The sequence below is a fragment of the Muntiacus reevesi genome, chromosome X, assembly GCF_963930625.1.
Source record: "Muntiacus reevesi chromosome X, mMunRee1.1, whole genome shotgun sequence".
Lineage (NCBI taxonomy): Eukaryota > Metazoa > Chordata > Mammalia > Artiodactyla > Cervidae > Muntiacus > Muntiacus reevesi.
This window is the reverse complement of record NC_089271.1, coordinates 55,926,086-55,946,650: the sequence shown is the minus strand read 5'-3', so window position 1 is coordinate 55,946,650 and position 20,565 is coordinate 55,926,086. Positions and strand designations below refer to the sequence as shown.

Genomic DNA, 20,565 nt, shown 5'->3' with positions numbered 1-20,565 from the left:
TGAAATCTGAGTAAGGACTGTGGCTTGTACCAATGTCAATATCTTGGTTATGTAAGATATTACCATTGGGGAAAATCGGGTGAAGAGTACTTGAAACTGTTCTGTAATACTTTTTTTCTTTTTTACAGATCCTGTGAATCTATAATTATTTCAAAATAAGTTAAGTATAATATTGAGGTAGGGCTTCCCTAGCAGCTCAGCTGGTAAAGAATCTGCCAATAATGCAGGAGACCTGGGTTCCATCCATGAGTTGGGAAGATCCTGGGAGGAGGGCATGGCAAACCACTCCAGTATTCCTGCCTGGAGAATCCCCATGGACAAAGGAGATTGGTGGGGGTCCATGGGGTCCATGGGGTCGCAAAAAGTCGGACACGACTGAGCGACTAAGCACAGCACAGTCCAGCAATATTGAGGTAAATAAAAGGAGGATAATAAGTAAATGAGGTAAGTTTGAAGGACCACAAATATTTTAGAATTCACATATTTGCACATTACGAAATAGAACTACATCTTTAATATTGCAAACAGACAAAAATACAAAAAGAGCCCACATTTTTGTTTAGCCTAGAAATGTGAATGAAAGTGACAATTATGAGTTCATGGTAAAGAGTTTGCTGCTTAAACATCTGTATGAGTCAGTTTTCCACCAGAGATAGTCACACAAAGACTCACACACAGTCACACTTTTATTCATTCATTGATTAGAAGACATTGGCTTACAAATGTGGGGCCGGCTAAGCAAGTCCAAAATCTGTAGGGCACGCAGTCGAAAAGAATGACCAGGCCCATCCAGATTATCCAGGATAATCTCCCTCACTTTATGTCAACTGATCAGGAGCTTTAATTACACGAAAATACCTTCACAGCAACACCTTCGTTAGTGTCTGACTGAATAACTGGGGGCTGTACCCTAACCAAGTTGACTCATCAAAAAGCCACATCTCATAAACCACTTGTGCCTGCAACTGAATACATTTATTTTGTGAATAGCCACTTCGGCTTGAATATTATTATAGGTGTAATTCAAGCGCAAACGGCTTAAATCAATAGTGACCGACAACGAGTTGCATACAGGAGGGTCCACTTATAGAACTTCAGAGTTGAAAGGGGCCATGAAAAGCTTAGGTAGTATTTCAACACAACCCAGGCACCTCCCCGTCGTCGGCGTCTCCAGCCCTCAGAGGTGGTGAGGCGCCTCCAGGCTGCAGCGCACCCAGCAGGAGCTGAGAGGAACCCACCTGGAGCCCCGCGCGGCGCGTGCGGGAGCACTAAGTGGGCGGAGCCTCAAGGCGCGCGGCGGTGGCAAACTGCGCCTGGCCCGCCAGAAGAGCGCGCGGCGGTCAGGGCGGTCGGACAGCAGGGAGCCCGAGACGGGTAGGGCGAGCGCGGCCGGCGGTTGGCTGCGGGTGGGGGGGCGGTTGGAGTGGAACGCGGAGGTTGGGGAGACGGTGGAGAAGGAAGGAAGGGGAAGAGGCGGAGCGTGGGAGCGCACAGTGTCAGGAATACAATAGTGTTCCGCGCCGCTTCAGCCGCTGCCGCTGCCGCCTCCTTCGCTGCCGCCGCCGCCCAACCGCCTGCCCAGCACTGAGGCCTGACGGGCCGGGCGGGCGGGCGAGGGCCGAGGGCGGGAGCTGAGGCGCGGGGGGCGGCCCCGGCGGATCCGGCGGCGGGGCGGAGGGCGGGGGGTAAGGGAGGAGATTAGGGGGCAGGTGCGAGGGAGGGGAGAGAAGAAAGCGAGCGGTTCAGGGGGCGGTTACCACCTCTACCGGACTCGCCCGGCACGTTGCCGGGCCCTAGTGTGGAGCCGGGAAGGAGCAGCGGTCGCGCTGCGCCAAGGTAGGCGCCGCTGACGCTGGACGCGGGGCGAGCGGGTTTGGGGGGCGTCGCGTCGGGTGGGTAGCGGGAGTGGCGGCCTCAGGGAGTGGAAAGGGGCGCCACAGAGCGCAACGTCCCAGACCAACCTCGCCGCGCTCCGGGTCCGTCCGGCTCCACACGGCGGTGGCCTCCGGCGTCCCCAGAGCTTTGGGGCCGAGAGCGTGTGTGGGCTGAGGTAAAGTGCCCGGTGGCTCCTCGGCTGGCTCCGGGCAGCGCTGGGTGGCCGGCCCGGGGGCGTGGGTGGTGGGGGCGGCCGGCCGTGTTCGGCTGCGGCTACACTCGGGCAGAAATTGAGCGCCATAACTGTTGCGGCCGTTTCCTCCGGTGCCCCCTCCTGGCGCCCCCTCCCTCCCGGTTCACTGCCTGCTCTCGGGGCTCCCGGGGTCCGACCCGCGGCGGGAGGACCCGCTCTGCGGGCTGCCTGGGGCCGGATGCTCCAGGGAGCGGGGGCGCACCCTGACTGTTTCGCTGTTGAGGGGCGGGAAGAACCGAGACCCAGAGACTGGGGGCCGGGCGGTGCGGGCGGCGGCGTGGTCCCGCCGTTGGTGAGCCCCGGCGTCCCGCGGGCTGACGAACTTTCCCTCCCCCTCGCGTTATTGTTCCAGAGCTGCCGGTCCTGGGCCGCCGCGACCGGCGAGCGCCGGGCAGTCCGGGGGGCGGGGGTGGGAAAAACGGGAGGGCTTTCCGAATCTTACGGGAAAAATTTCCCACCGCTGGGCACGGCAAAGTTAACTTTTCTCCAGCGATTGAGTTGGTTTTATTCCCCACTTCGTGGGGATATCGATTAAAAAACAAAAAAGTCTGCCTCCAATCTTTTCCTCTCGCTTTTCGGAGCTACTGCTTCGGTGAAGTCCGGCTTTAAATTGCACGCGGTAACCAACCTGCGTTTATTATTTGTGAGGGGGGAAAGCGGGGGAGGGACCTCGAATGTGGGACCATAATGGTGGTATGTGAAGGCATGTTTAAAAGTTGGTATTATTGTGTAGCCCTGGGACATATGCAGCTCCTAAGTATTTGGCAAGAAACTTGTTTGGCCGCTTCTCTGACTTTCTGAGATGCAAGGAAATCCATGCTCTCAGATGTTCATGGGGTTGTTTTCGAAGTGAGATCCGTTGATCTGTGAAACTGAGGATGAGATGCTCCGTGTCCGCTCCCCCCCCCAACTGCGGGTCTCCTCGCCCCCCACCCCACCCCCCGCGTGCCTGATTGTGTAAGAAATCAAAACCGTGTTGATGGTGATTCCAGTGGCCTGGAGGGAAAGGCGACCTCATTCTCTGATAAAGATAACTGTCTGCTTCTCTCTAAACTGGCAAAGTAATGGAAAATAATTTAGGTAAAGACTGGTTGCACAATATCTTGGCTTAGTTTAAGCAACCCAGAATCCACTTTCCCAGAGTAGTTCTCTTAAATACCTTCCCTGCAGCCATTTCTTGTCAGCCTGGGGGGTGGGGGTGGGGGTGGGGGTGAGAAAGGAGTCGGCCTGAACAAAGCATTGCATTTTTATTTACTACTTTCATAACATCTGTAAACAATGGGAATGTGGATCCTAGGCCTCTGTACCCTTTGAATAGTGTAGTTCTCATGCTTTTATAGCATCATGTGGATAAGTGAAAATAGATGTAGTTTTTTTTCCCCCTCTTCTGTTTAGCCTAGGAGTAAGGATCCCACCTGCTAATGCAGGAGACTTGGGTTTGATCCCTGGGTCGGGAAGATCCCCTGGAGGAGGGCACGGCAACCCATTCCAGTATTCTTGCCTGGAGAATCCCATGGACGAGAGGAGCCTGGCGGGCTATAATCCATAGGGTCGCAGAGTCCTACTTGACTTAGCAGGCAGGCATTCTATCTACCTTTATAACACGTCATTTTCTTTTTCATCTAAAGTGAGCTCTGAATTTAAATACTTGAACTGTAAGAGGGTAAAAACTCTCTCCAAGGGTGAAAGAATTACATGAGATCTTCTCAGTGTTAGCTACCATCATTGACACCTTTTCTTCAACTATGCTCTTCTGTACAGTTTTGTTTGCTAGAGAAGTGCTTGTAACCTAGTCTTGGTGCCTTGACAGAGTTTCTTGCATTCTTCGTCGAGTCATTTCTGAAATATTCAGGGGTCCTTGTCTGGTTCTAGAACCTACACTTGCGTTCTCCCACTTTTCTGAGTCATGTTGCTGTGAGTTGGTGAATCTTGGTCACAGGTAGGGGAGAGTGAAGAAGGGCCTCCCCTGAAGTGTCCTTTGTCCTTCCTGAAGTGTTTGTGATCAGCTGGCCGCCAGGAGTGACTTGGAAGCAGCCTGAGGGGCACCTGTGACCCACCTTTTGGCCTGTAGAGAAGGTTCCCAGGAGCAGGACAGATGATGGTGCATGGCTCTCATAGTTGAGTTGTATGGGTTAGCGAAAGTTAAAATATTTAAGAACAAAGGATGTTGAAGGTTGTAGATTGAATATGATCTCCTTTGGTAATGCTTGTCTTTTTTCTCCTTTGTGTTCCACCAACTCTTAACAACCCATTTCTCCCCTAAGCTACACAAAGCCATTTCTTCCTTCTGCATACTACTTTGAGGTATGGCTGAAACTAAGCAAATATTTGGGGGGAGTCAAGAGGCAGAAGGCATTGGGTGTTTTTGAAGACATGGCAAAACAGAGGGCTCTAATAAGCCTTGATCAGGGATACAGAGGTTGAACATTGTGTAGGACATAATACATCTACCTTCTCATAGAACTTAACACAAAACAGGAGCTGAGGAAGGTAGAGATCATATGCTGGTTTACATTAAGAAAATCTCATCAGAGGATAACTTACTATGACCTTTATTTGTCTCACCTTATAGGTGAGGGTTGAGTGTTGGGTGACACCCATGTGGCACTCTTCTGAAATGGCTAATATGGGGACACTTGAATGAATTACAAATTTCTACCTGTTGTCCCACTTACAGTGGCTAGGAAAGCTGAGGCATTCTGGTTTGGGGAGTGGGGAAGGTCTAGGACGAGTAGGTAGAAGTGATGAATGAATAAAAGGGTGCTAGCAAGTGGTTGTTACAGACCAAGTAACTACTGCTTTGAGTTTTCTGTTTTCTGGAATCTTTGTGACTCCCCCAGGGTTATTGTTTCTTCCTCCCTGTAAGTCTCTCCATAGAAAATAGCAGCAAAGCTCTTACCATCAGATCTGTCTCTGTGCTTCTCTTGTGTGGGTGGAACAGTGAGCATGAAGGTGTCCTGAGGAGAATCTGCCTGGCCCCATAACTGAGCTTGGGGAAAGGAAAGTAAGGACTCAGAGGGTAGCTGACCGAAGAAAGTAGGGTGCCTGGTGTGGGAAATAGTACTGGAGCTTTGTCCAATAGGAGATACCTATGCGTTCTTTAGTACTCTTCAAGCAATAAATAATTTAATCTCTGTCCCAACCCAGAAGCAGTGACTGAACCGTGTTGCCCATGGGGTTTTTTGTCCTTTGATATTGACTGATAGGCCAGAAAACACAACTCTGGAGTGTGTTTTTTGGAACAGGTGACAAGGTAATATGGTACCAGCATGACCAGTACCTTGTGTGTTCAGTCTCCTGGGAAAAATCTTTTATTTCAAAATTTCAGAACTTTTTTTGATATAATAGAACTTTTTATCTTGATATAATATTATAATTGCAGAAAAGTTGCAAAAATAGTACAAAGAACTCCTGTATTCCTTTTACTCAAACTTACCATTTACTAACAGTTTGTTCTCATTTGCTTTATCATTTGCTCTGTTTTCTTTTATGACCCATTTGAAAGTAACCATTGAGATATTCGTCAAGGGCATCCGCTCATGAGGGTGGCTCGAGTGCAGCTGCTGGGTATAGCAGAATATTGGTGAGTGGTCTACCTAAAGTTGTAAAATACACATTTGTAACTAACATGAAATCTCTGGTGCTAGATATAGAAATCATTATCAATTGTAAGAGTGGTTAAGATAAACTCCCTTTTTGTTGTCATTTTTGTCTAGTTTGTTTTTAGCTGTGTCAAACTTGAATATTTTTATGAAAATTCATTCCACCACTCCCCAACTTTGTACTTATTATATATTCTCCAACATTTTAATTTATTTAGCAAACCTGTTTGCTAGGGGTATAAGAGGTGAAAGATATTCATCCTCTTGAAAGCTCAACATCCAGTGGAAAGGTAAGGAAATCTACCATCTCAATCAAGGGGAAGAGTATTCTGCTGAAGGAATTTACATGGCTGATTGGAACATCAGGCTGGTTAAGGATTTGAAGAGTTAAATACCTGGGAGTTGTTTGGGAAGTATGTAAATGTGAAGATTCGTTTTTTCTGATGCTTGCTGCTCTTAGTTGACAAGGTTCATGAGTTAAAGAAACCTTTGGTGTCATATACAGCACAGGCTGTAGGGTCATGCCAACTTGGATTTTAATCCATCACTTGATTTTGACCAGTTACTTAACTTCACTGTGCCTCAGTTTCTTCCTCTGCCAAAACACAGTTTTGAGGTAATAATTGCTCTATAAACATTCATCTTCCCTTCCAGAATTGCATTATGGGGGTAATAGCATGAAAGGGATTAGGTATTAAGGTGAAATCCAAGGAGGTGTTTCTATTTTTCTACAAATAAATATCTAATTACTAATTGTACTAAATTGCAATGAAGATTACTATGAGATAATAGCAATAACAGCAGTGATGATTTGTTAACCATTTCTTGTGTGCTAAGCATTGTGCTAAGTGCTTATCACAGGGTATCTTCTGAGATATAAGGCTCAAAGAGGTGAAGCAAAGGTAACTTGCCTAAGGTCAAACAGCAAGTAAGAGGTAGAATGCTTCAGAGAGGGAGATGGAGACCAGCATGGTGCCTTGGATCCTGAAGGCTTAGCAGGAAAAAGCAGGGTTAAAGAGAAAAGGGATTGCCATGCAGAGGGAACAGCAGGTGTTGTAAGGGCACTGAGGTGGGAGAGAGGTGGAAAGAATCCAAAGAGGTTTGGCTAGGACCTGGGGAAAGAGATGAGATAGGCTGGGGAAGATTGACAGAGTCTTAGGGGACCTCGTTAAGGAGCTTGTGTTTTACTCCAAGGGCTGTAGGAGGCTGCTAGAAGGTGTTTCTGTGTGTGTGTGTGTGTGTGTGTGTGTGCGTGCGCGCTAGAAGGTGTTTCTGTGTGTGTGTGTGTGTGTGTGTGTGTGTGCTAGAAGGTGTTTCTGTGTGTGTGTGTGTGTGTGTGTGTGTGTGTGTGTGTGTGTGTGTATCCAGAAAGTCATCTCCTGAGGCCTAAACAAAAGTGGCTTAAGAGAGTCATTTCCCTTTTAGTGTCTCACTTAGTGATCCAATAGAGGCAATGTTTCTGGCCCAAATGTGTAGATCTTAAACAGTTTTTACTGCCCACCATTAACATGGCTAAAAAGAGTTGCTGTGATGCTGGAAGAAGCTGGTCCTGTGGAATGCTTCTAGAAGGAGGTTTAATTGGGCTCGTATTACCTGATGCTTTTTAGGCTGCTGCATTGAGGGTGCTCTTTCAGCTTTCACCAAGCTCTGTCAAATAGGGAAACAAGTAGAATTGAAAGAAAAAGTAATTCCTGGAAACCTGAGTTCATGTTAGAAGTGGAACTGTTGACTATATGGCTTTGGTTTAAATATATCATGATAAAGATGCTTCATTGACTAAATGGAAATTTTTTGTGTTGTGTGTGTGTGTTTTAGTGTGTGCCATCTGTGATGGCAGACAGCGAATTTGTGAGAATCATGGAGGACTCAGGAATTTTTTCGATACTTATATATTTACTCTCATCCAGCTACTGCAGGTTTTTCTGTTTGGGACTATTATGTGCAGAGTAAACTTCATGGGGGAAGATCAGTGTTCTCTTCCCCTTTCCATATGTATTGGACCATAGACATATTTACTTTGGAGTAGCCTGTGTCGGTTTACTTTTTTTGGAGAAGGGGGAGGGAGGGTGGTTAGCTGGCAACTGCATGATCTAGGATGTCCTTTTTTATACATCTGGTAGTTGCCAGGCTGGTTGGTCTAGGAAGCCCTAAGCTGGGATGGCTCATCCTCACTCCAAGTGGTCCCTCATCCAGCTGGCTAGTTTGGACTTGTTAACATCATAGTCTCAAAGGCACAAAGAGTAGCAGATGAGAGCAAGCACCAAAGCAAAAGCACTTCTCAAGTGTCTGTCTGTGTCACATTTGATATTGTCCCATCAGTCAAACCACAGAAGTTCCTTGGCCAAGCCCAGAGTCCTTGTGGGAGGGGACCCTTCAAGGTGTGGACACAAGGAGATGTGAGAAAATTGAGGACCATTGCTGCAGTAATGCATAATAATTATTAATGAATATAATCTCTTTTCCTTTGATAAATCATTTTAAACACTTACTTATAAATGTAGTGTATTTTTTCTGTCACACCACACAGCATTGTGGGATCTTAGTTCCCCAACCAGGGATCATACCTGTGCCCCTGGCATTAGAAGCACAGAATCTTAACCACTGAACCACGAGGGAAGTCACAATGTAGTGTATTCTTGAGACTAAATAATATGATTGTGCCATCTCTCTTTTATCGAGTTTGAAGCTGAGTGATGGTTTTTATGGAAGGAAGCCAAAGGGTGACAGTGTGGCTCAAGATATATTCTCATGAGTGGCTTGGTTGCTCACTGATCTTATTTGACTATTATCAAAGGAGCCCCTGGGTTTCTTCAACCTCCAGTTCAGGCTTTAGCACAAAAACTGTAATGTGCTAGACTGCACTAGGTTTTGAGGTCAAGCAAAAAGATAGTTAATTGGGAATCCATCACTACCTGAAAGATGAGAGAAACATTTGCTGCCTTTCTTCATAACCTTTATGCGAGTTACAGTTTTACCTAAGAGAAGAAATCCTTATTTGGGTATTATAATAAGGACAGAGAATTCTGTTAGGTATGTTTTATTTGGTCAAAATTTTAAAATCTCTGTGTGGTTGCAGTGAAGAATCCACCGTTGTAAAAAAAAAAAAAAGAATCCACTGTTGTACTATAGAGTTAGTGGCCAGTGATTAGTAATTTGGGGTATCAGCCTGAAATAGGCTTTGCAACCAGTTTGTGGCCTGAAATATATTACATGAAAATTCAACTGGATCCTAGTACAGTTTTACCTAAGAGAAGAAATCCTTATTTGGGTATTATAATAAGGACAGAGAATTCTGTTAGGTATGTTTTATTTGGTCAAAATTTTAAAATCTCTGTGTGGTTGCAGTGAAGAATCCACCGTTGTAAAAAAAAAAAAAAAAAAAAAAAAAAGAATCCACTGTTGTACTATAGAGTTAGTGGCCAGTGATTAGTAATTTGCGGTATCAGCCTGAAATAGGCTTTGCAACCAGTTTGTGGCCTGAAATATATTACATGAAAATTCAACTGGATCCTAGTAAGCACATGGGGAAAACTGAGTAGAAGACTGTGTTTTGTACATCCTAGAGCTCCAGAAAATTGCCTGGTGATAGAATCTCAGTTTCTTTTTTTTCCTCTTAGGATAAAAATTAAAAATCCCTGATATTTTAAAAGTCAGTGACTTGGAAATAGCCATCAAAATTATAAATGCACATATCATTTGACCCTGCAAACACTTGTAGAAATGAATTCAACAAATACTTGCATATAACTTGAAGTATTGCTTATAATAGCAAAAGAGTGGTTATAGTCTAAGGATCAATCAAGGCTTGATTTATACAGTAGAATATTACATTGATATTGCATGATCTTCAAGATGTACAAAATGAAAAATAAAGCAAGAAATAGAGCACTGTATATTGTATACTACCATTTGTGTATAATAGTGGGGCAGTAATACATGCATTTTTGCTTATATAAGCATAACATATTTCTGGAAGGATATTCAAGACACTGAGCTTTGGGGCACACATGGCCGGGGTAGAGGGAGGGAAGGAGACTTCATTGTATAAACTTTTATGTATACTTTTGGAATTTTAAGCCATGTGAATATATTACCCTATTTTAAAAATTAAGGACATTTATCTAAAAAGAAGTGGTATATGGTTATGGTGATATGAACTTCCATTGACCTGGTCAGAACTATCCTTGTTAAAAAATATATCCAGCCAGTTTTGTTTCCTAGAAATGCCTCAGAATAGCATACTTCTGAATTTTTAACTATAGCCCTACCTTTTCCAGAATGTCATATGAATGGAATAGATGCAATATGTAGCCTTTTTTGGTCTTCTTTTACTTGATTCATCTAATAATACTTTTTCCTTTTTATCATTGAATTGCATTCCATTGTATGGATGTACCACAATTTGTTCATTCACCTGTTTGAGGACACAATTTGGTTGCTTCCAGGCAATTATGAGTAAATCTGAATAAACATGTTGTGTGGACATAAGTTTTCAGTTCACTTGGGTAAATACCTAGGAGTGGGATTGCAGAGTTTTTATAAGAAGCTGCCAGACTATCTTCCAAAATGGTTCTCTATCATTTTGCATTCCCACCAGCCATGAAAATGAGTGTATGTCAAAGTTCATCTTCCTGTGTATGGATGTCCAGTAGTTCCAGAACCATTTGTTGAAAAGACTGTGTTTCTCCATTGAATTGCTTTTGTACTTCTGTCAAAAATATGACAATGCTTGTGTGGGTCTGTTTCTGAGATCTCTATTCTGATGAATTGATCTATATGTCTATCACTTTGCCATTACCACACTGTCTTGACTACAATAGCTTCATAGGATTCTTGAAATCAGGTAATATGAATACTGTTATTTTTTCTTCTTTATCAGAATTGTAGTGGTGAGAGAGGACAACCTTAATTTGATCCAATCTTGGAAAGTATTTCATCTCTCACTATTAAGTATGATGTTAGCTTCAGGGTTTTTTTTAACCCTCTTGTGCTGAAAAGAACTTCCCAGGTGGTACTAGTGGTAAAGAACCCACCTGCCAATGCAGAGATGGAAGAGATGTGGGTTCAGTCCCTAGGTCGGGAAGATCCCCAGAAGGAGGGCATGGCAACCCACCCCAGTGTTCTTGTCTGGAGAATCACATGGACAGAGGAGCCTGGCAAGCTATAGTCCTTGGAGTCATAAAGAGTTGGACATGATTGAAGAGACTTAGTATGCACACACACTGAAAAGATTTAATATAGCAGGCCTAAGGCTGCTATCTTTAGAAGGCCTGCTTGAAAGATTGACCGTTGGATGGTATCTGGGAAATTGGCTTTTCAAACATTTTTTAATAACATTTTTAAAAAATTTATTTGGTTGTACCAGGTCTTGGTTGCTGCACACACAGTCTTTGATCTTCATTGCAGTGTGTGAATTCTTTAGTTGCAGCATGTGGGATCTAGTTCCCTGACCAGGGATCAAACCCAGGCCCCCTGTGTTGGCAGTGTGGAGTCTGAGCCACTGGACCACCAGGGAAGTCCCTCATTTTTGAAACATTTTGAAAAGAAAATATATTCTCCATTCATTTATTCCTTTCCCAGTGCTTTTCATTTCTTTATGCTAATCCAAATTCCTACCTCATTCATAATTTTTCTGCCTGAAGAATTTTCCTTTAACATTAACTTTTATGCCAGATATACTGTCAGTAAATATTTCTGTTTGAGAATGTCTCTTTTTCCCTCACTTTTGAAGGACATTTTCATGGAATGTGAAATTTTCATGGAATGTTGACACTTTTCTTCTCTCCACTGTTGCCTTGCTTGTATGGTTTTTGATAAGTCTGCTGTAATTCTTACCTTGTTCCTCCATAGTAATTTGTCTTTTTGCCTCTGGTTCCCTTCAGTCACTTTGTATTTACTTAGGTGTGGCTTTCTTTTTTCATATTTATGCTGCTTGATATTCTCTGAGCTTCTTGTATCTGTGGTTTGTTGTCTGTCACTAATTTTGAAAGTTCTCGGCCATTATTTCTTCAAATAATTATTGTGCCCATTTCTCTTTTTTTTCTTCCTTCTGGGGTTCCAATTACAAGTATGTTATTCTGTTTGATATTGCCCCCCAGTTCTTGAATGCTGTGTTCTATTTTTTTCTCTTTTGTTTCTTTTTGTTTTTATTTTTATTGACCTGATCAGTAAACTTGATCTTTATGTTCACTTATTCTTTCTTTGTCTGTGTCAGTTCTGCTGTTGAGCATGTGTGTTTTTACTGTTTTCTTATTGAGCATTTCCAGTTGATTCTTTATCACAGTTAACACCTCTTTGGTGAAATTATCCATCTGCTCTTGCATATTGTCTACCTTTTCCATTAGTCTTTAGCATGGTAATCATAATTCTTTTAGATTTCATTTCTGATAGCCCCAACTTCTGTGTTGTACTGAGTCTGGATCTGATGATTGTTTTGGCATTTGGAATATCTTCCTGTGTTTTATTATACCTCATAAATAAACTGAAAACTGAACATGGGCAGGAGAACACAAGTTTCTTTCTGCTAGGCTTTTAGTGTGGGGATTTAAATTAATCTAGTCAGGAGTTGGCCTGTGTTCCATGTTTGTTTTTGCTATGGGCACCAGAGATTTCTGATTCTTCTAATGATACCTTCTTTTTGACTTCTGTTTAGCTTTGGGTTTTTCCTTTGTGCTGTTTCCCAAGAGCTACCTCGTATAGCCCTCCCAGTTATATTCCGCCATTGCTAACCCAGTAGCTGGTTTGCCAGTTGTTGGTTGGTGTGGGAGGAGGAGTTCTCTGATGATTTGATTAACTCTCAGGCAGGTGCTGGAACTGCCTTTAGTGTGTCTTGAGTGTGTCCTTCACAAGATTCCCTGCCCCTCTTCCAGGAATGGAGCTTCTTTTTCTTTTACCTCTGTTCCTTCTCCCAGCTGCACTGAGTATCCACCAGTATCCTCAAGCCAGAGATCTTAAGTCCACCCCTCAAGCCCCTGCACATTAAGCCTTTTGTTCTGTGTGATAAAGGAAAGGGATCTGAGTGGATTTCACAGTGAGTGCAGTTTTTTCCTCAGCCAACCAGCGCCTTGGTGGAAGCTTTGACATTTTTCCTAATCCTCCCTGTAGGAACCTCGTGGGATTCCTTTTGGTAAAACTTGAGGATGGGAAACCCCACCCCCACAATGTGGAGCCCAGGAACTTCATACTATCATGATGTTTCCATACTCTGGTCTCCAGTAATTTGTCAGAATATCTAGTTTAATCTTCCCACCAGCTTACACGTTCGGATCCTGCAGGCACCAATCTATTCAGATAGTAGGATGGTGGTTTGCCCTGTGACTTCATTTCTCTGATAGGGCCATTGGACATATCAAGAGGAGTCATTGATTTTCAGTGTATCTAGCTTCTTTCTTGTTGTAAAGGTGGAAATGATGACCTCCCAATACTTTACATGACCAAACTGACACTTAAGTCCTCAAAGTAAGTTTTACTCTACATAAATGTCTAGTGTGCAGCCCATAGAAACTTAGTGCAGGTTAGTTTTTTCCCCTTATTTTTATTTTTCTCATACCCTTGAATTTTATAGTTGTATGGTTAGGGAGCCAGGAATAATTGATTCTGGTTTGGTTTCTGCCTATTTTAGACTTCAAAAACCTCTATACCACTGGCAGTATGTTAAATGTTTGTCTTGCTCTCTTCCAAAATTCTGTGTATGCCTTTGTAATTATTGACTATGTTGTTAGCACTCAATAATAACTTGCTTCATTCAAGATTAGAGCATGATTTAGCCTTTCTAGATTATAGGGTTTGTTGGTGACCATGTGTTTGTCATTTTTATTCTCCACATTTCCAGGTGCGTTTCAGTTCAGCTAATATTTGAATGCCCACTGTGTTATGAGTGAGGCACTAAGTGTTAAGTAGAATACAAACCTAACCTGGTAAATAGAGTAACCAAGGGGTGCCTGAAGGCAATGGAAGCCCCATGGATGGAAGTATATTGCAACTTGGGAATCATGTCCATTTTAATTGAGAAGGATTTTTTAATTTTGTTTTAATTTTTGTATTTAATTATACTAGTGATGCATTAATGCATTCTAGTAAAAACTGAAAAGTGGTAGAAAGAGCCGTGGTTGTCCATGACATCCTTATGACACTCTCATTCCATCATGTTCTCCTTCCCAGAGTTAATTTTGATTACATACTTTTGTTTTAGTCTGCAAATTGCTATATGAAATATAACATCTAATAAGTTTACTGAAATACTTTTAATATTTTTTGCCCGCACCACATAGCATATGGGATCTTAGTTCCCCAACCAGGGATCGAACCCATGCCCCATGCAGTGGGAGCACAGAATCTTAACTTGGACTTCCTTCAGGGAAGTCCTGTGAAATACTTTTATTTTTAAGGAAATAAACACCCAAATTCATTTAACTTTTAAGGAATGTTTATTAGAGGTAACTGTCATCATTCTGATTGGATGTGTGGCCTAATCATGGTTCTTTGCTTCACATTATAATTTAACTCTTCTAATTTTTAAACCTGAAAACTAGTGTTGGTGATAGGTTGAACTGTGGAAGGTTATTGTGAATAAATGAGAAATACAGAAATTAGTACTGACCAAAAAAATGATGACCTGTTGCCTTTTTCTTTATCATATGGCATATATGACTTTTGGGGGGATGTGTAGAGTTGTGTGGATTTTGACACACATATATAGATCAGTGTAACCACTGCTAAAGTCAAGGTACAAAACAATTCCATCACTTAAGGAAATTCCTTTGTGCTACCTATTTCAGTCACATTCTGTTCCCACCCCAACTCCTGGCAACTACTGATCTGTGCTCTATCATACTCTAGTTTTGTCACTCTGATGTCACATAAATGGAGTCAGACTATATGTAATCTTTGAGTCTTTTTTTTTTCAGTCAGCATAATGCTTTTGAAAGTCATCCAAGTTGTGTGTTTCAAATGGCTTGTTCCTTTTTGTTATTGAGTAATCTTCTATTTTATGAATGTACCACATTTTGGTTGTTTCCAGTTCTGGGTGATTATAAGTAGAGTTGCTATAAAAGTTCACATGCAAGTGTTTGTGTGCACATAAATTTGCATTTTTTTCTAGGGTGAATACCTGAGGGTGAGATTACACTGCCATTCATGGTAAAACTAGTTAGCTAAAGTTTGAATGCTAGAATGGATAGAATAGCAAAGAGCCAAGATGTTTAAATCTTGCTTTTGCCTTTTTCTACTATGCAACCTCGAGTGGGTTTAACCTCATTGTGCCACAGTTTCTTTATAGTTTTAATTGAGTTTTGTTTTGTTTTTTCTGGCCACACCACATGGCTTGTGGGATCTTAGTTCCTCGACCAGGGATCGAACCCACACCCTCTGCATTGGAAGGTGGAGTCTTAACAACTGGGCTGACGGGGAACTCCCCAGTTTCCTTGTTTGTAAAATGAAGTTAGTATCAGCTTCCCAGGTGGCACTGGTGGTAAAGAACACACCTGCCAATGCAGGAGACACAAGAGACACTGGTTCGATCCCTGGGTTGGGAAGATCCCCTGGAGGAGGATATGGCAACCCACTCCAGTATTCTTGTTGAGAGAATCCCATGGACAGAGAAGCCTGATAGGCTACAATCCATGAGGTCACAGAGTCGGACAAAACTGACATGATTTAGCATGCATGGGATTATTGTGTGGAATTAATGGCATATTAAGAATAAAATGTTGATCAATATCTGGCAAACAAATACATTATTATCATCATCTCATGTTTAATAGAACCTTTACTTGTCAGAAACATTTACCTTTAGTTAGGTAAAATGGAGAAATTAAATAATCCATAGGGGTGGCATGTTTGGTAGGCATGTCTTCAAAGCATGTTGTCTATGAGTGAAATCTTAAAAGTTGTCCTTAGTGGTGAAAAAGTTTAGGAACATATAGATGTATGGGAGTCCTATATAATATCTGAAGCTTGGACTCACTTTTGGACAACCCAGATGCCCACTGTTAATGGTTTTCCTTGTCCTCCCAATGTTAAAGAATCAGTTCACCAAAAATTTAGTGTATTGATATATTTTATAAAGAAGCTGCAAAAAGCTCAGAATCAGGTAGTTCAGAATCAACTTACACTCTTTGAGTGCTTGCTGTATACCATGCCCCTGTCCAGACACTCCTCAAATATATAAACCTGAGTATCTTCCCCATGAAATAATTTGGATAATCACTAAATGCTATTTTTATAGTTTTTAAAAAAGCTAACTGTTAAGGACACTAATGAGGCATGGTTTCTTGGAACCTCCGTGATATGAACCATTTATGATTTCTCAGATCCCAAAATAAAACACATCTTTTAAAAGGAAGTCTCCCCCAGTTTTGAAGAGCACATTGAGGAGAGAATTGGCAAAAACTCAGCATGCCCACTCAGTTCTCTCCCTAGAACACTATGTCATTGGAAAATGCAGTGGAGGTCCCTCTCTTGTATAACTGCTGTATACTGTGGTCTGGCTCAGTCTGAGCAAGCACCAAGGGCAGAGGAGATGTGTTTTCCCTTGAAGAACTTTTTCCTATCCTGTGATGTATTCACCCATTCACCTACCAGATAGTAGATGAAGCCCTGTATATGCAAAAAGGAACCTAAATATCCTTTCTTTTTTTGTCTGTTAGTTGAGTTGTTTGTAATGTTTTTACATGATACAATCCATCAACTGAGGACTGTTCTTCACCTGGAATTTCAGAGCAACTAGGTGGAACAGTTTGGGAAATTATTTCTGAATTGTTTCCTCACTGCCTCCCTTCTACCAATACCACCAACACTCCAGCAATCCAGTTTACCTGGAGCCTTTTCTCACAACTGGATCATCCTGTCCTCTTCGCCCTGCCAGTCAGCCCTGCCTGGGCCAATTCCAAATTCTTGGAAATTCTAGCTTAGCAAGAGATTCCCCACTTCCCCAAAGGCCACTCATTTGGATGTAATCCTCTACACCATATTCTCTCATTTTAAGTCTTGTCTTTTATATTCACTTTGGCACCTAATGCCATACTTCCTTACTCTGTGACTTATTTCATATACACATGACCTGAAAGTTACAACTAGACTGCCATTCCCATGGTGCTAGGAAGCCTTCAAGTTCTCTGCATTTTATCTCTCAGAAATACCTGAAACAGAATTGTTGCCTGCTGATGTTTTTATTTTCTATTGAAATATAGTTGATTTACAATGTTGTGTTTTTCCCCCCCAATTATTTTTATTAGTTGGAGGCTAATTACTTTACAATATTGTAGTGGGTTTTGCCATACATTGACATGAATCAGCCAGTGTTAGTTTTAGGTGTACAGCAGAGTTATTCAGATACATATATATATATATGTATATAAGTGGCACTAATGGTAAAGAAACCGCCTACCAATGCAGAAGACATAAGAGACGTGGGTTCAGTCCCTGGTGGCTCAGAATCTGCCTGCAATGCGGGAGACCCAGGTTGGATCCCTGAGTTGGGAAGATCCCCTGGAGAAGGGAATTACAACCCCCTGCAGTATTCTTGCCTGGAGAATTCCATGGACAGAGGAGCCTGATGGGCTACAGTCCATGGGGTCACAAAGAGTTGGACACAACTGAGTGACTAACAGACATACACACACACACACACACACACACACACACACACACACATATTCTTTTTCAGATTATTTTCCCTTATAAATTATTACAAAATATTTAATGTAGTTCTCTGTGCTATACAGTAGGTCCTTGTTGGTTATTTTCTGCCTGCTGTTTAATTAACCAAATATCACTTCTCATTTTGTGTTAAAAAATTACACATAGCATATTCTAATGGCCACATAAGTCCCGTGGAAAGCAGTAATTTTGGGGAAAGAAATACACATTTTGCAGACTGTCAAAAGAAAACTGGTATTTTCCTATGCTGCCAATGTGAAAAGTGTAGCTATATAGTCTGCCTGGGCAGAGCATGGCTTCACAGTGTAGATTACAGTCAAAACTGCAGGCAGCTTTCACCTAGCTCCATCATGGTTTCCAGCCTTATCCACGACCCCTTGCCCACTTATAATATTAAGGAGCACTAGGATTTTTTCTTTTCAAATATAGACAAAACTTTGACTGTAAACAGTTGTATCCTACTTGTCACACGTGAAACTTGCATCTTACACAAGAGAGAGGGATGTGTGTGTGTGTGTGTGTGTGTGTGATGAGTCTAAATTTAGCTCTAGGATAACCTTATATGCAGAGTACATCATGAGAAATGCTGGGCTGGATGAAGCACAAGCTGGAATCAGGATTGCCGGGAGAAATATCAGTAACCTCAGATATCCAGATGATACCACCCTAAAGAGCCTCTTTTTTTTTTTTTTTGCACTTTTTTTTTTGCCTTTTTTTAAAATTTATTTTTCAGTGGGTGATTCACATCAATGTATGACAAAACTCACCCCCTAAAGAGCCTCTTGATGAAAGTAAAAGAGGAGAGTGAAAAAGTTGGCTTAAAAATCAACATACAGAAAACAAAATCATAGCATTCAGTCCCATCAATTCATGGCAAATAGATGGAGAAAAAGTGGAAGAAGTGGCAGCTTTATTTTGGGGGGCTCCAAAATCACTGCAGAAGGTGAATGCAGCCATGAAATTAAGACGCTTACTCCTTGGAAGGAAACTTATGACCAACCTAGACAGCATATTAAAAATCGGAGACATTACTTTGCCAACAAATGTCCATCTAGTCAAGGCTGTGGTTTTTCCAGTAGTCATGTATGGATGTGAGAGTTGGATTATAAAGAAAGCTGAGCGCTGAAGAATTGATGCTTTTGAACCGTGGTGTTTGAGAAGACTCTTGAGAGACCCGTGGACAGCAAGGAGATCCAACCTGTCCATCCTAAAGGAAATCAGCCCTGAATATTCATTGGAAGGACTGATGTTGAAGCTGAAACTCCAATACTTTGTATGCAAAGAGCAAAAGACCCTCATTGGAAACTCATTGGAAAAGACCCTGATGCTGGGAAAGAAAGATTGAAGGTGGGAGGAGAAGGGGATGACAGAGGATGAGATGGTTGGGTGGCATCACCAACTCAATGGACCTGAGTTTGGGTAAACTCCGGGAGTTGGTGATGGACAGGGAGGCCTGGTGTGCTGCAGTCCATGGGGTTGTAAAGAGTCGGACATGACTGAGCGACTGAACTGACTAACTGAGGATAACCAATTAAATCCAGAATAAACATTTTTTAATACTTCTAGATAAGCCTACCTGTAAAAACCTCAATTATGCCCTTTAACCCCTTGAGCAGAATCCATGTAAGCACTTGGCTTTAGGGAAGCCATCTCTAGGCTGATTTCTTGCCATGATCTCTGTACCACTCCAGGTCCAACTCAACTTCCTTCCAAATGACTGTTCATAAAGATGCAGGTTCTAAAGGCCTCTTCCGTATACCCACTTGTGCCACTAGGCCACCATGCACCCATCACTGCTCACTGCATAGTAGGTATGTATGTACTCCTGAGAGCCTAGCAGTTAAAGTCCCCCACAGCCAAGTATAACCTTTTCCGTCATCCTTACCACTTAATGTCTCAAATCCTCTCCTCTACCCATTGTACCCAAGTGTACATTCACTAGAGTCTAAACATACCATGAGTCATCCTGCCACTCCGTCTGTACTGACTCTGCCTGAAGTTCTGCGCATTCCTCCGTGTTTATTCTATCTGCATGTTTCTCAGGATCCACTCAGAAGCTCATGTTTTTTTCACCTCAGTGGTTCCTACCATCTCTCAAGACCCAAGGACTATGTGCTCAACACTTATATTCCCAAATGGGATAGTGCCCACCCAATCTTAAATCTCTGTATATATACCACTTTACAGTGTGACTTTCCAGCTCCTCCCATCAGGAGGTGGAATCTCTACTCCTTGAATCTGGGCTGTTCTTGTAACTTGCTTTGGCCAATATATGCAGCATGAGTAACTCTGGGTGACTTCTGAGCCTAGATCTCAAGAAGTTGTGTAGCTTTCCTCTTTTCCCTGGGAACTCTGAAGCAGCCATGTGAAGAAACCCCAACTAGTCTGCTGGAGGAAGAGAGATGGTGTGGAAAGACCAGTCAACAGCCAACCATTAGACATGTGAGTGAGGCCATCTTTATTCAGCCCTAATCATATTGCCAGATGACTAACCTCATAAGGGACTCTAGGAAGGACTAGCAGAAGAACCACTCAGCTGATTCTTGCCCAAATTGCTGACACAGAGAATTATGAGCAAATAAAATGGTTGTTATTTTAAGCCACTAAGTTTCAGGGTGAATTGTTTCACGCAGCAAGAAATAACTGAAAGGGTAAATTTTGTTCTGCTGTATTCCTGGCTTCTAGAGAGCATGTCTATGATAGGTTTTCAGTAAGAGATTGTGGATCACTGTCATCATGGTGTCTTGCCTCTCTTTAATCAGTAAGCAACCAAACTTCCCAGTCCTCATGTCTCTCCCTGGCTCTCAAACAATTCAAAGCTTGAGCTCAATACTGTCTTCCGGAATGACACCATGTAGTTCTTTTTTGCTCCACTGGACCAACATCCATTCACTTGCTCCCTTCGCACCCCTGTGACAGGTTGTATCTCTCAGCTCTACCCCGCATCCCTCACTACTTACCCCATTCACTAACTCTGAGGGGCCAACCCGTGGATTGCCTCAGTACCATAAAGCTGTTCTCAACTTCCCAGCATTCCATCATCACTCTGAACCCTCACTACCTGATTCACATGTGCTTATAGTTAGGAGAGACCCAAGAGATTGTCTAGGACAACCCCTTCTAGTTATGAATGAGGAAAGAAGGTCTCAGATAAGAAATAATAATAATAAATGGCTT

The 20,565-nt window shown here is 42.6% G+C and overlaps 1 protein-coding gene across 3 annotated transcripts in view; it reads left to right on the top strand.

The window, feature by feature from the left end:
- The first annotated feature begins 1,312 nt into the window (after positions 1 to 1,312).
- JADE3 (jade family PHD finger 3) overlaps positions 1,313 to 20,565 on the top strand; it is a 138,888-nt gene continuing 119,635 nt past the window's right edge. Inside the window, exons 1-2 of one of the 3 annotated variants that reach the window (XM_065916031.1) lie at positions 1,700 to 1,836; positions 5,634 to 5,711. The gene's annotated coding sequence lies outside the window, so the exon portion shown is untranslated. Of the gene's footprint in view, positions 1,375 to 1,699; positions 1,837 to 5,633; positions 5,712 to 20,565 lie in introns of those variants that run through there. The other 2 variants (XM_065916030.1, XM_065916029.1) reach the window with 2 other exon arrangements.